Below are 13,435 nucleotides of genomic sequence, written 5' to 3'. Positions count from 1 at the left end.
AAGCTCCAATAAGCTCACCTGATTTGCCGTATGGTGTTATTCCAGATAAAGTTCTTCAGTATGAAGCTGAGTTCTTTAACCCCATTTTTCCAATGTACATCGATACCCCCTTGCTGCTCTGTGATCTCCACAATCACACACGTATCACCAGTCACTTCAATACACAGATTATGAAGTTACAAGTCTTGACTGTTTTATTCTCCAGTTATGTTAATGGGTGCTTGTTGCAGGGAAAGACAACTATGTGGAGAAGACATGAAAAAATGAGAGTAAAGTAGACACAGGCAGGATCAGCCTGCCTTTTTATTTAACTCTGAAACTGAGTACAACATAAAACTGTCATGAACAAGTGAACACTCAAAGCAGCAAATTTCTCGAGTGACATTTGAGATGACTCACAAGGTAGTTCTTTCAGTAAGTTAAAAGATAAAAATTTAACCACTAAAGCAATGCTTCATGTTGTCACTAATTGTGAAACATAAACTTAAAAATATGCTGAAGGTAGAAAAAGAAAGCAAATTGATTTTCATTTTTGTCTACTCACGCCATCCACCTATTAAATAAATTAGAGTGATTCAGTGGTCTACATACTGGTTTAGAAATATAAGTAACTCAACTGTTCAGAATAAGAAAATTTCACTAATTAAAATTTTTCCTATTTGGGGCACCTGGATGGCTCAGTTGATTAAGCATCTGACTCTTGATTTCATCTCAGTTCATGATCTCAGGGTCATGAGACAAGTCCAAGCCCCACCTTAGGCTCCATGCCCAATGGGGAGTCTGCTTGAGGATTCATGTTTACCTCTGCCCCTTCTCTTGCTTGCATGTGTACATTCTCTCTCTCTCAAATAAATAAGCATTTTTAAAAAAGATTTTATTTATTTATTCATGAGAGACACAGAGAGAGAGGCAGAGACATATAGGTAGAGGGAGAAGCAGGCTCTCTGCCGGAAGCCTGATGCGGAACTTGATCCCAGGACCATAGGATCATGACCTGAGCCAAAGGTAGACACTCAGGTGTCTGCCACTGGGCCACCCAGGTGCCCCTCAAATAAATAAATCTTTTTTTTAAAATAAGTTCTTCTATTTTAAGTAGAGGACATCTACAACACAGCATGTCAAAATTTATATAATTAGTACCATCGAAATAACTACTGCACATTTTATACCTGATTCATCCAACACCAAGAGGTCTTTCAAAACATTAAGTATGTGTTACTACAACTTGGAACTTTATGTCATTTACTTCTCAATAATTTAATCTTTTAATTTTGTATTGAGTTTTAAGTTACAGATTAAGATAAATAAGTACTTCAGGGTCAATCGATCAGTGAAGCACAAAGAAATTGAAAGAGAAGGTTGTAACTTCTAGTTCTACTGCCCTCACTGTAAACATTGAATGTTTAATATGAGCATCAGACATGACCACAAAGGAAACAATTTAAGTTGATATTTAATGTTTGATTTATCCTTAGATATAGTTTCAATTGCCTGCTATGAGTCAGAAAGAGTACTAGATGTAAAAAGACTGATATTGATAGCAGAGAGTTCACACTGGTGGGAAGACAGGCAAGAAAACACATACAGTGAGTGTTCTGCAAAAAAGGTCCATTTAGCAGGCTACAAAATCCACAGGAAGAGCACCTGCCCTGGGTTTGGATGGGGATTAGGAGAAGGTGAGTAGGATGTGACAAGACAAAGATAACTAGGATGCTGGACAGAGACGAGAGGCTGGGTAACAATATGGAAGAGAGGGGAGTGGACGTGGTTGGAGAACTTCAAGGCAGAGGGCCTATATGCTGGCTATGTGACCTCCAACTAGTGCCGCTGAATGGGACTCTCAGCGTGGATCCAAAGGTACCTGTTCCCCTCTCATCAATGCAGGGCCACTAACCACATTAATCCTTTGAAACTTGGCAAGTATGACTGAGAAATGGAATTTTAAATTTTATTCCATTTTAACTCATTAAAAAAATATTTTTGAGTATCCACCTGTGGCTAGTGGCTCTCCTACCAGACAGCACACCTATAGATTCTGAGTGCTGAAACTGGGGGGCAGAGTTGTTGAAGAGTTTTACACATCATGTTAAGTAATTTGGATTTTAGTCCAAAGGTAAAGGGGACTCAGTGATGAAGAATTTTAAGCAGGGAGTGGAGTGATGAGATTCCTTGAGAAAAGTCACTCCAGCAGCTGCGCTGTTTACAGGTAAAGAGGCTTAAGGTTCAGGAGAAAGAGCAGATAAGCTCGCAGAGTAAAACAGATAAAAATGATGAAGACAGTGTGAGGAGGAGGAGACAAACATGACCGGACGTGAGATTAAGCAACAATATGAAGAGCCAATTCCTGGTGTTGGGATTGAGCAGATAGAAGTAGGTGTTGGTCACCTGCATGAACAATAGGCATTAAGATTGTGAGGGGCTGCTGTGTTCCAGTGACATTGAGTTTGAGTTGCTTATGGGACGGTGACGCAGAAAAAATGCACAATAAGGTTGGTCCACTAGCCAACAAAGAGAGAAACAAAAATAGCACCTAAACATATTTTGTTATTATATTCATTGGCAGAAATTTGGTGACAATCTGTTGACATCTTGCAACCTCAAAGAATTCCAATTTAATTAAATGCATTTAATACTAAATGCTTGTAAATGGAATATAAAGAGGATCTTAAAAGTGCTTGCAAATTTTACTTTAAACATTATTGTATATGGTTTGAAAAGCATATTATTTAAACTCCCAGACTAGTTATACTCTGGATTGAGATTAGTAATTTCTCAAATGCCAAGTTATGGTGCCTTTCCAAAAATGCACTCTAGTGAACAATGTCCTGTATTATATAGGTTTTTTTATGTAGATTTAATTTTAGCATAACATGAATGTCCTTTTATTTGCCAATGTAATCAGTATGTACTCTCTTACAATCTCCCCTTCTTCCATACAAAAGAGCTTTATGGCTTCAGAATTCCTTCCAGAAATTTATAAATCCACTCCAAGTATCTACAGATAATAATTATGGCTCATATCAAAATATACAAAAAACAATAGGAAATATAATTTCAAATGTACACAGTGACTATGGCAGTGTCTGAAATTCCTATCTGAGATCTGAACAAAAACCCTGTAAGTTGAGATATGACCCACTCAACACATCTCAATCTTAGTCACAAATAATGAAATGATCATTGGTTTCAAAGGCCTCTTTGGGCTTTTGACATTATTTCTCCAATGACTTACATATGTCTTTGCAATTTCCATACCGTGTGTCTAGGTCTTGTATGGGGGTCCTTTAAATATAGGTCGCCCACCTCCAAATGATAACCTCGTTGTGTCCTAGAAGTGTGGGGAGGCAGTGTGGCACACAATATATCTTCACCATAGAAACAATGCTGGAAATGTTTGAGAGCTTCCCTGGGGTGAGGCACAAATGCTGACTTGCCATGTGGTCAGAGCTCCCAGCACTGCAAAACCAGAAGGCAGGTGGTTTGGGATCCTGAGACCTGGCATGCAGGAGGGATGAACCTCTTTCTCCCTTTCCCCCCCATATCCCCTCCTAGAACTGGCTCTTGGAGCTACCCCTTCTCCCAACTGGGCCACATCATGGTGAGAGGAAAGACTGTATACAAATTAAAAAAAAAACAAAAAAAAACCTTCAAGAACAAAGGCTACCCAGTGAATTGTTTTATGTAGATAATTATAATATTGGCCACTGTCTTCCAGAACAATTGCCTGCTGCGGTCACACAGCTGTAATGAAGAGATCATGCTGTGAAGTGAAAAGTCTCCTTATCCTGTGGGATTAGATTTAGATTTGCCTTCTTCAGAAAGGTTTCCCATCACAGGGAGAAGAGAAAGAGCAAGATGCAGCAGAAGGAATTGTCTTGTTCTCCGTTTTGCTAGCCTGAAGAAAAGGTGCCTTTGCAGGAAACTCGGTTTGCAAACAATGAACATCTTTTGTGTTCCTTGTTGGCAAAGCAATTGATACTAGTTAGAGATTGGCTGGGTGCCACCATGCGAGCAGTTTGTCTTTTCTCTTCTGAAGGGTATAGTAGGAAGAACTGTAGTCCAGGCTTTTTTTATTCTTCTCTTATTATAGCCAACTTATTATACACTGTGACCAACTGTACTGCCATGCATAGGTCACATTTTAGAACATTATATGTATATCTATATCTATATCTATATCTATATCTATCTATATCTATATCTATATATCTATATAGTATAAATATAGATATAGATATAGATATATATAAAACAAAAATAAACCATTTGAGACATTTTTTAAAATAATAAGCTGGGAGAAGACAATTTCTTATAACCCATACCCCCTCCTTGCCCCTGCCCTGAATGTAATTCACATTTACCTCTTCCATCTTAAAAAAGAAACCAAACCCAAACATTATACTAGAGGCAGAAAGGTAATGGGGGTTTCTATGAACTATATAGTGCTGATGTGGATATTACAAAGATGGACTTTGTTGAGAGAACTCTCCTTTTTCCTGGGGAGCACACAAGAAATCCACAGCAGTCATTAAGTTTCTGTTAGGTTTGCTTCAATAAGAGTGAAAACTACTTACTGTTGAGTTGTATTTAAATTGTATGTGTTTTCTTAAGAAAGAGATGAACATCTACTACTAAAAGCACATTTCTTAGCTCCTCCCTGTCTTCTGTCTAAGGAAATGTGAATACTATATAGTGTATATACTATAAAGTGTACAACGTATATGACCATTGAAGATATTGTACAAATGATTTAATATTACAAGGTATCTAATAATAGACTTTGGTGTAATTAACAGAAGCAACAGAAGTTGAGGACCTTACAGATGACCACAGACAGCCTGAGGATGCAGAAGTGTGGCTCCCCTCCTCTCACAAAGGGGCCACCATGATGTCAGGGAGGTGCTGGGTAAATACACTCCCCAGACATTACTGTTTCTCATCTATGAGCGGTGATCTGGACTAACTCTGAGGAAAGTCCATTGTGAGTATCCCCTTGGACGTCCTTGGGTTTGGGATTGGAAGATGAACCCCATGCCTAGAAAGGAGGGAGAGGAGGTAAGCCATTTCCCCCAGATCTGAGAGGGATGTTGTTTGCTTGATTTCACATAGGGAAGGAAACATAAATCATCCTCCTTTGTAACAGTAAAATGAGTCCTGCAAAATAAACATACAAGCTTATGTTCCAAAAGGCAATAGCCAGCAACAGATGCAAAAAAAAGCCCAGCAAGAGGCCAACCAGAAAAGGTTTTGATCATTGTTGTACTGATTAATCGCTATCAATGCCAAGGGTGAAAGAAGAGCCCTTCATTTTAGCAAATATCCTTCCTGATGGCAGCAGAACAATCTTTTAAAGGACTATTACTTAAGTGTATTTTATTAAAATGTTCTAGAATATTTTGAAAATATAGAATTAATCAAAATAGTTTTTAACAATGGGATCATCGGATCACTGTTACTCCTTAAAGAACTCAAGAGTTGAGGGGCAGCCCCAGTGGCTCAGTGGTTTAGCGCCTGCCTTCAGCCCAGGGTCTGATCCTGAAGACCTGGGATCAAGTCCCACGTTGGGCTCCCTGCATGGAGCCTGCTTCTCCCTCTGCCTCTCTCTCTCTCTCTCTCTCTTTCTCTCCTGAATAAATAAATAAAATATTTATATATATAAAAGAAAGAACTCAAGAATTGAGAACATAAAGTGATCCTACTACAGTCTACTGAAGATTTTAATTTAACTATCCAGGAATACACATTTGTGAAACGTTCTCAACAAAAGTAAGAAATAAACTTGAGGCAAAAAGATGTATTTTACTTCTCTTAGTCAAATTTTATCTCCGAATAGAAAGACAGAAAGATAAAGGATTTAATAAAAATTTTAAAAATGTAAATAACAAAATCGTTAGCAACTTAATTAGGACTGCTCATGAGTAACTGAGAGCTAAGATTATATATTGACTTATTCTTCCATTTATATGTGTGTATGACAATTCATTTAACCTCTATTTTATTTTTTTAAAGATTTTACTTATTTATTCATGAGAGACACAGAGAGAAAGTGAGAGAGAGAGGCAGACACAGGCAGAGGGAGAAGCAGTCTCCATGCAGGGAGCCCATTGTGGGACCCGATCCCAGGTGTCCAGGATCATGCCCTGGGCTGAAGGCGGCGCTAAACCACTGCGCCACCCAGGGATCCCCTAATCTCTATTTTAAAAGCTGATTTGTTTTGCTGTAAAAGAACGCATGCTCATTCATGAAAAGAAATAAAGGAGAATAAGAAAAAAATATGATTCATAGTTTTGGCACGTGAAGACATTGCAAATAGTGTGGCCTGCTTTGTTTTCTTTATGTGCATATATTTGTGCATATTTATGATATAGTCATCTGTATGCACGCACGATTTTGTTTTCTTCCTTTTGTTTCTTTCATACCCTTTTTGTTTAAACATTAAAATATATTTGATAAGACTTTAATTTTTTTCTGATGATAAATATGTTCATTATTTTGTTTAAAAACTATGGGAATTTCTATAAGGAAGATTTAATAGTTGTCATTAATTCTATGACAATGGAGTTAACCACATCTGGTGTAGATCACTTTCACCCATAGTCCACGTACATCCAGCCATCCGTTCAGATACATTTTCGGGGAAGCCGTTATGTTCCAGGCTCTGTTGTTTGTACTACAAACACAGCAACGGATGAAACAAAAATCCTTGTCCTCACAGAGCTTTACATTCTAGGCAAGTGAAACAGAAAATAAATTAATTAAGTGTGCCGTTTGTCTGATGGTGAGAGGAAAAGAAGACACAGGGTAAGTAGGATGGCTTGCAATTTAAAATAGGCTGGTCAGGAGAGAATTCACTGAGATGAGAACATTTGAAAAAGACAGAAAAAAAGGAGAAAGTAGGGGAATAGGGAGATGACTATTTGGCAGAAGAGCAAGTGCAAAGGTCCTGAGGTAAAAGGTTAGCCAGTGAATTCTAGGAATAGCAAGAGGACAGAGCATAAAAAACTGAGAGTGTATAAGTTGAAATCTTTATAAAGGGCAAGGGCAGTAAGATCCTCTTTCTTTTTCTCTAAATGAGATGGGAAGCCACTGGAGAATGTTGAGCAAAGAATTGCCCTGACCTAGCTTATGTTTTAAACAGTGCATTCTGGGGGCAACTGGGTGGCTCAGTTAGTTAAGTGCCTGACTCTTGATTTTGGCTCAGGTCATGATCTCAGGAGCCTCATGTTGGGCTCTGCCCTGGGGGCGGAGCCTGCTTAAGACCCTTTCTCTCTCTCTGCCCACAACTCCCACATACATTCTCTTTCTTCATTCTAAAAATAATTAATAATAAAAAATAATGAACAGTCCATTCTGGAATCTCCACATACAGAGGACTTGAAGGAGTCTATTGTGATCGTCTGTGTAAGAGATGATGGTGGGCTGGACTAGAGAATTAGTTGATAATTAGAATTAGTGATAATTAGTGATAATTAGAATTATCACCTTTATTAGTAAAGGTGATATAAAGTATATGCCTGCCTTTGGAAAGTCCAGACAACAGGATGGACTAATGGAGGGAGTGAGAGAAAGTGGAAAGTTAAAGGTGAATCCACCTTTGGTCTCGGCATCTAGTAGAATGTTTTCGCATTTTCTGAGATGATAAGGACTCAGGGCAGGACAGGTATGTGTGGTGGGGACATCTAATTCAGTTTTAGCCATGCTAAGTTAAAACTGATGTGTGAATCTACAGTTGAGGGGAGTGGTCCAATAGGAGATAAAGCTCTGATGATTGTCAGAATATTTTCAGTATTTAAGGACATGTAATAGGATGAAATGACAGGTGGGTTGGGGGGCAGTTTCTTTTGGGAAAAGAGGAAAAAGAGAAATGCATAGGAGTGATTAACAACAGAAGACCAGGGATAGTGGTCAGGTAGGATTTTATCCAATCACAAGGCTAGCCTAAAAGAAAGAAACATCCTGTAGTTTTGGATTTTTAATATTTTGATGGACTTTTCAGAAAGTCACTCGAAGTTATCTAGATGACATAGTGGTTTCCAAATATGGTGTAGAGACCTCTGGCGAGTGCCTCAAATAATACACACTGAGGATCAGAAAGAAAGCATCAGACATCATCCTTACAAGAAGTTAAAGTCTAAGATATCTTGTAATAATAATAACATTAGATTGGGGATCCCTGGGTGGTTCAGCGGTTTAGCGCCGCCTTCAGCCCAGGGTGTGATTCTGGGGACCTGGGATCGAGTCCCACATCAGGCTCCCTTCACGGAGCCTGCTTCTCCCTCTGCCTCTGTCTCTGCCTCTCACTCTCTCTCTGTATCTCTCGTGAATAAATAAATAAACTCTTAAAAAATATTAATAATAACTTTAGATTGTGTGCTTTATGTGAATTGACAGTGATACATGCATATATATGCACATCTGAAACCATTTTTGAGGCAAGAGGTTTAAAATGCTTGGAAAACACTTTTACTGTAGTGATAGGATCAGTGCCAAGCTGAAAGGATATTTTCGCTGTTTATTTGTGTTATGGAGCATCTGGATGCACAATGCCATCCTCATATTTGGATCCGTGGGTTAAGAGGCCAGCAAGTGACCACCCACGTGGCCCCAGCGGGGGAAGGTCCCTCATGTGAGCACTAATGTTCATATCTAGTACTTTCCCCACCTCCCGGCCCAGGCTCTGGAGACCCTGGCCTGGGCTTGGACTCCATGCCCGGGTCACACACTCACTGGGGGCACCCTACAGAGCCTCGGTGGGCCCCAGCCCCTAGGCAAGAGGAATATCAGCTGCATGGTGAAATCAGAAAGCCTGAGAATATTGGCCTGCCTCCCTTTGTTGTGTTTCTTTGCAATTATTTCATCTGAGAAAGACTCTCTACGCTTCCACATTTGTCCTCTGAGGAGGGGGCCCGGCCCAGCAAAGTCCGGAGGCTGCTTACAAACCCTGCACGCGACTCTGTGATCATTTCTTGCCATTTATTTTTGTTGAAGTTATGTACCTTTGATTAAACCTGGCAGAGCATTTTAGAAGCCACTGATACACATCAAAGAAGTTAGCTCTCCTAGATCAAAATAGACTGAAGGCCTGGCCTAAACCAGCACTGTTTGAACAGTGAGAGCAGTCCGCAGCGGGAGGCAATTGCTTTTGGACAAGAATCAGGAAAGAACCAAATGGATTTCCTCTATTTTTTTCCTTCATTAGTAACATGGCAAATGCCTTCCTCCTATCAGATGAGAAGTCCGTATTGGATTTTCATTCAAAAACCTGTTTGGGAGGTAGAATTTGAGGCGGAAAATGTAAGCAACCTTCTAACTTATTTGAGTTTGTCCTAGGGGTAAACCTAATGTATGTCAGACAAGTAGAATAAATACTTTTATTATTCCCTTTATTTTTTATGTAACTGTAGCCCAGAGCCCAAAGATGTTTGACGGATGTGGGTTTACGCTGTCTTCTTTTGGTGATCTAGGCACAATGAAAGGGAACCTATAGACACATCATAAATAGGATCGAGTGGCAAAAATTATACACATAGATATGCTTTTGAGAACTTTTTTCAAAAGGTATTTTGCGAGAATGAAGCAGCTTCGTTTCTATATAATCCATCTTTCAAGGATGAGCACCAGGGTCATTACAGGCATTCAATAAGTATGTGTTTAGACTCCTTTAAATTGCCTAGTTCTAAATCATGTCTAATCTGAATAAATGTATTACATAGACCATACATCATCTATTTAAAAATAAATTGAGTCAAACTGGTAGAAGGATAAGTCCAATGATCAGAATGAAACAACCAATAATCAATAATTCTGTTTTTACTTTTGCAACGGCTAACAACCAGTAATTCTGTTTTGATTTTTTTGGAAACAATGAGATTTCTAGATGCTGAGAGATAATAACCTCATTTGTTCTTCACCATCGCTCTGTGATGTCGCCATGGTTATTGATCCCTGTCTACAGATGAAGCCACTGAGGCCCTGAGAGTAGATTAACCAGCCCGTGATCAATCAACTGTGTGAATCAGGGATCAGCAAAGTGCTTCTGTAAAGGGCCAGATAGTGAATATTTTAGGCTTTGTGGGCCATATGGTTGCTGTTGCAACAATTCAAGTCTGCTGCTGTTGCAGGAAAGCAGCCATAGACCATGCATAAATGAATGAGTATGGCTATATTCCAGGAAATTTTATTTACGGACACTGAAATTTGAATTTCATATAATTTTTGCCTTGAAATACTGTTCTTTTTATTTTCCCCCAGCCATTAAAAAAATGCAAAACCCATTCTTAGTTTGAAGTTCAGGCTCAATGGGGTGGTGAGCTGGATTTGGTGCACAGGTGATAGTTAACCAATCCCCGATAGAGCGGTAGGGTCAGGACTCAAATCTAGATCTTCTCTGACAACTCATGTTTTTTCCACCTCGCTATGTGGCTTTGTTTCATAATTGAGGAGGGACCCTACTCAGAGACTTGAAATCTGGAGAGTTTTACTGCTGTTCCTACTTGAAATTAAGTATAAGACTCAAACATTAAGCTTTAGCATCCAAAGAGAGAGAGAGAGAGTAATCACAGGCAGCAGAGCAATTAGCAAAGAGAGAGCCAATAGCAAGCCCAACGAACACTTCATTGTCAGCTAGAGGGTTTGGCTAAAAGTAAATTTAATACTCATTAAAAAATGAACATTGCTTTAATGCCACTTCAGAGGCTGGTAAATTGTAGCTAGCTCTAAGCAATTCAGGAAGCAGTCCCAGTTCAAGGCTGACATCTATTTACAAGCAAATCCTTCACAAGGCAGAAAGATTGGGAGAAGCCCCATCTTGGAAAGGTTAGGTGTCCCCTGAAACATTCCAGACTTGGAATTCTGCTTCCCACAAAGTGAAGTAGGCATGGTCATGAACAGAACAGAGAGTAGCCGTTGATTCTACAGAAAGGCTGGCAGTTGAACCTCACATAGTATGGCCCCACCGAGAAAAAGTTTTGAGAATTGCACCTGCCTATAAAAATAGTGATTAAAAACACACTCCTATCCAGGTACATTTCATCATTTTTATATTTGTTTTCCTCCTCCCATGCCATGATTTACAACCACCCCTCTGAAGCATGAAGCTGAAATCTGTCTCCTTAAACATCTCTTCCCTGAGTGATTTTGTTGGGATAGAGATATTCATAAAAAGTTGAGCAATTGCTCGTGTGCTGTGGAGTAAAACCGTCAGTGTGATTTAAAAATACATATTATAGAAAATAAGAAAATGCACTTTGAAAACCTTGTCATTTCATCTTCTATGGTGAAAGAAGGCAGTGACGTGGAGAGTCCAAAATAATAAAAAGGCTTGGTTAATTGCGAGGCACTTACAATGCTCAAACCGTACCTGTGCCACAAGAACTAGCAAGTATTTGGGTCTCTCAGATCTAACATAATAGGTGCTGGTTGCCCAACTGATAAATGATCTCAGAAAAATTGTACTTGAGCAGGTAAATTAGTGAGGACATGAAAGAAACGGGATGAGGGACTAGCCACATATATGTGGGGGGATACTTTTCATTTTTCGGATTTTAGATGCAGGAGGTCAATCAGCTTTTATCATCCTCGTTTTCCTTATGCTTTGGCTGGTTTTATGACATCATGGAATTAGCCTAAAAACATGAAATGCTGGGCTTGTCTTTACATTCCTAGTAGTTTTATACTTGCCTATAATCCATAGTTGAAGAACATTCTCAGCCCTGGGGTTTGTATATGTACACATAGCGGTCTGTGGGACATTCTTTCATCAGAATGGCATTAATATATCTTGTCTCATAATGAATATTCCATTCTGCACTACCCTTTGAAGGGGAAATGCATATTAATGCACTAGGTGAGTGGATGAGGGAGGAAAGGAAAAAGAAACACATGATCTGCAGAGGAGAGATGATTTTACTCTTGTAATCTAGATAGATGATGATGATAGATAGATGATAGATAGATAGATAGATAGATAGATAGATAGATAATGATAGAATCTCAATACATCCCTTAAACATAGAAATATGTATTTGAAGCTTGATAAATAAGTCTTCCCAATCTTTTTTTTTTCATGAAGCACACAAAAAAATGATAATATTATTTAAATTCGCCATGGTAAACCAGAAAGAGTTTGAGAATATCTATTTGGGGATTGGTTACCAATATTCTTTTAATTTACTTATATTGTAAAATTGTGGTAAGAGAAATAAAATGGAAAGTATTAGAAAAGATATCCTTTTTAAGTCAAACTTCCAATACAATTATGTCAAAATATTTAAAGAGAAATTTGAGTTTGCTTCTGCAAATATGTCTCTTTTTTTACCAGGTTGTAATCTTGAAAGGGCTATGCCTACTTCCTAGCCAATGCTTTGCAATGATGGTTCCTTCAAATTCTTGGTATTTGTGACCTATTAAATACATGTAAATGAGTACATAATGTATTTATTTAAAATATTTTATTTATTTATTTTTAGAGGGAGAGGGATTGCGTTCAGAGGAAGGGACAGAGGGAGAAGGAAAGTCTTAAGCAGACTCCCCACTAAGCACGGATCCCGACGACTCTGTGGATTTCACTACTTGAGATCACAACCCTGAGATCATAACCTGAGATCATGACCCTGATATGAAGACATGAGTCAAAACCAAGAGTCTGACGCTTTAACCAACTGGGCCACCCAGGCACCCCTAAAACATCTTTAAAACCTTTCAGTTATAGCAGTTGACTTTTCAAAAGGCTCTAAGGATCCTTTTTTTTTTTTAATTTTTAAAGAAGGGCAGACTGCCACATGCAGTGCCTCATTTGGATGTGTCTGGAGTCTTGGAAGCTTGACTACCCTACGTTCTCCTATAAATGGACCTTGAGAGCTTGCTTGAAGATTCTAGCAGAGGAACACACCTACTTTTATACCCTCGACCCAAGAATGATCCCCTTCTGTCTAGGAAAGTCCTCCACTTGGACCAAGTATGCAGCCTCAGGAGGATGCACACAGAGCAATGAGAGAGGAAGGGACACCTGTCTAGCCAGCCAGATCAGCCTAATCAACCCTGGCAATCAACAGGGTGACAGATGTCACAGCCAGATCACCCTCACATCCTATGGATCTTTTTGAAGGACCAGTTTTTCTTAAATTATCAATTATATTGAAATTTCTTGAGATAATGTCTTCCGATTTCAAATCCAAGTGAACTTTTTCTGTATCAATTATTTTAGTAAAAATGAAGCACTAATTTGCAAACCATGCCACATCTGTTAAGGTAGTCACTCTATGGTAGCTTATATGTCAACAAAAGGTATATTCAGCAAATGGACATGAGTATACAATATACATTTTTAACGAGAATTCAGGGCCTTTTTAGGTATGCACCAACCAGTAGCTCCTCCCCTTTCAGCCGATTCCGCATGTCCCACCAACAGGACACATTTTGGAATGAATGCCATATA

General features: G+C 39.0%; 1 long non-coding RNA gene across 22 annotated transcripts in view; it reads right to left on the bottom strand.

Moving 5' to 3' along the window:
- Positions 1-13,435, bottom strand: part of LOC144306781 (uncharacterized) — a 350,851-nt gene that overhangs the window by 16,658 nt on the left and 320,758 nt on the right. For all 22 annotated transcript variants that reach the window (XR_013373844.1, XR_013373846.1, XR_013373845.1 and 19 more), the window contains one exon: positions 19-240. This is a non-coding gene — a long non-coding RNA (uncharacterized LOC144306781). The remainder of the gene's footprint in view (positions 1-18; positions 241-13,435) is intronic.

The sequence above is a fragment of the Canis aureus genome, chromosome 37 (assembly GCF_053574225.1).
Source record: "Canis aureus isolate CA01 chromosome 37, VMU_Caureus_v.1.0, whole genome shotgun sequence".
Classification (NCBI taxonomy): Eukaryota; Metazoa; Chordata; class Mammalia; order Carnivora; family Canidae; genus Canis; species Canis aureus.
This window is presented reverse-complemented; position numbering and strand designations above follow the sequence as displayed.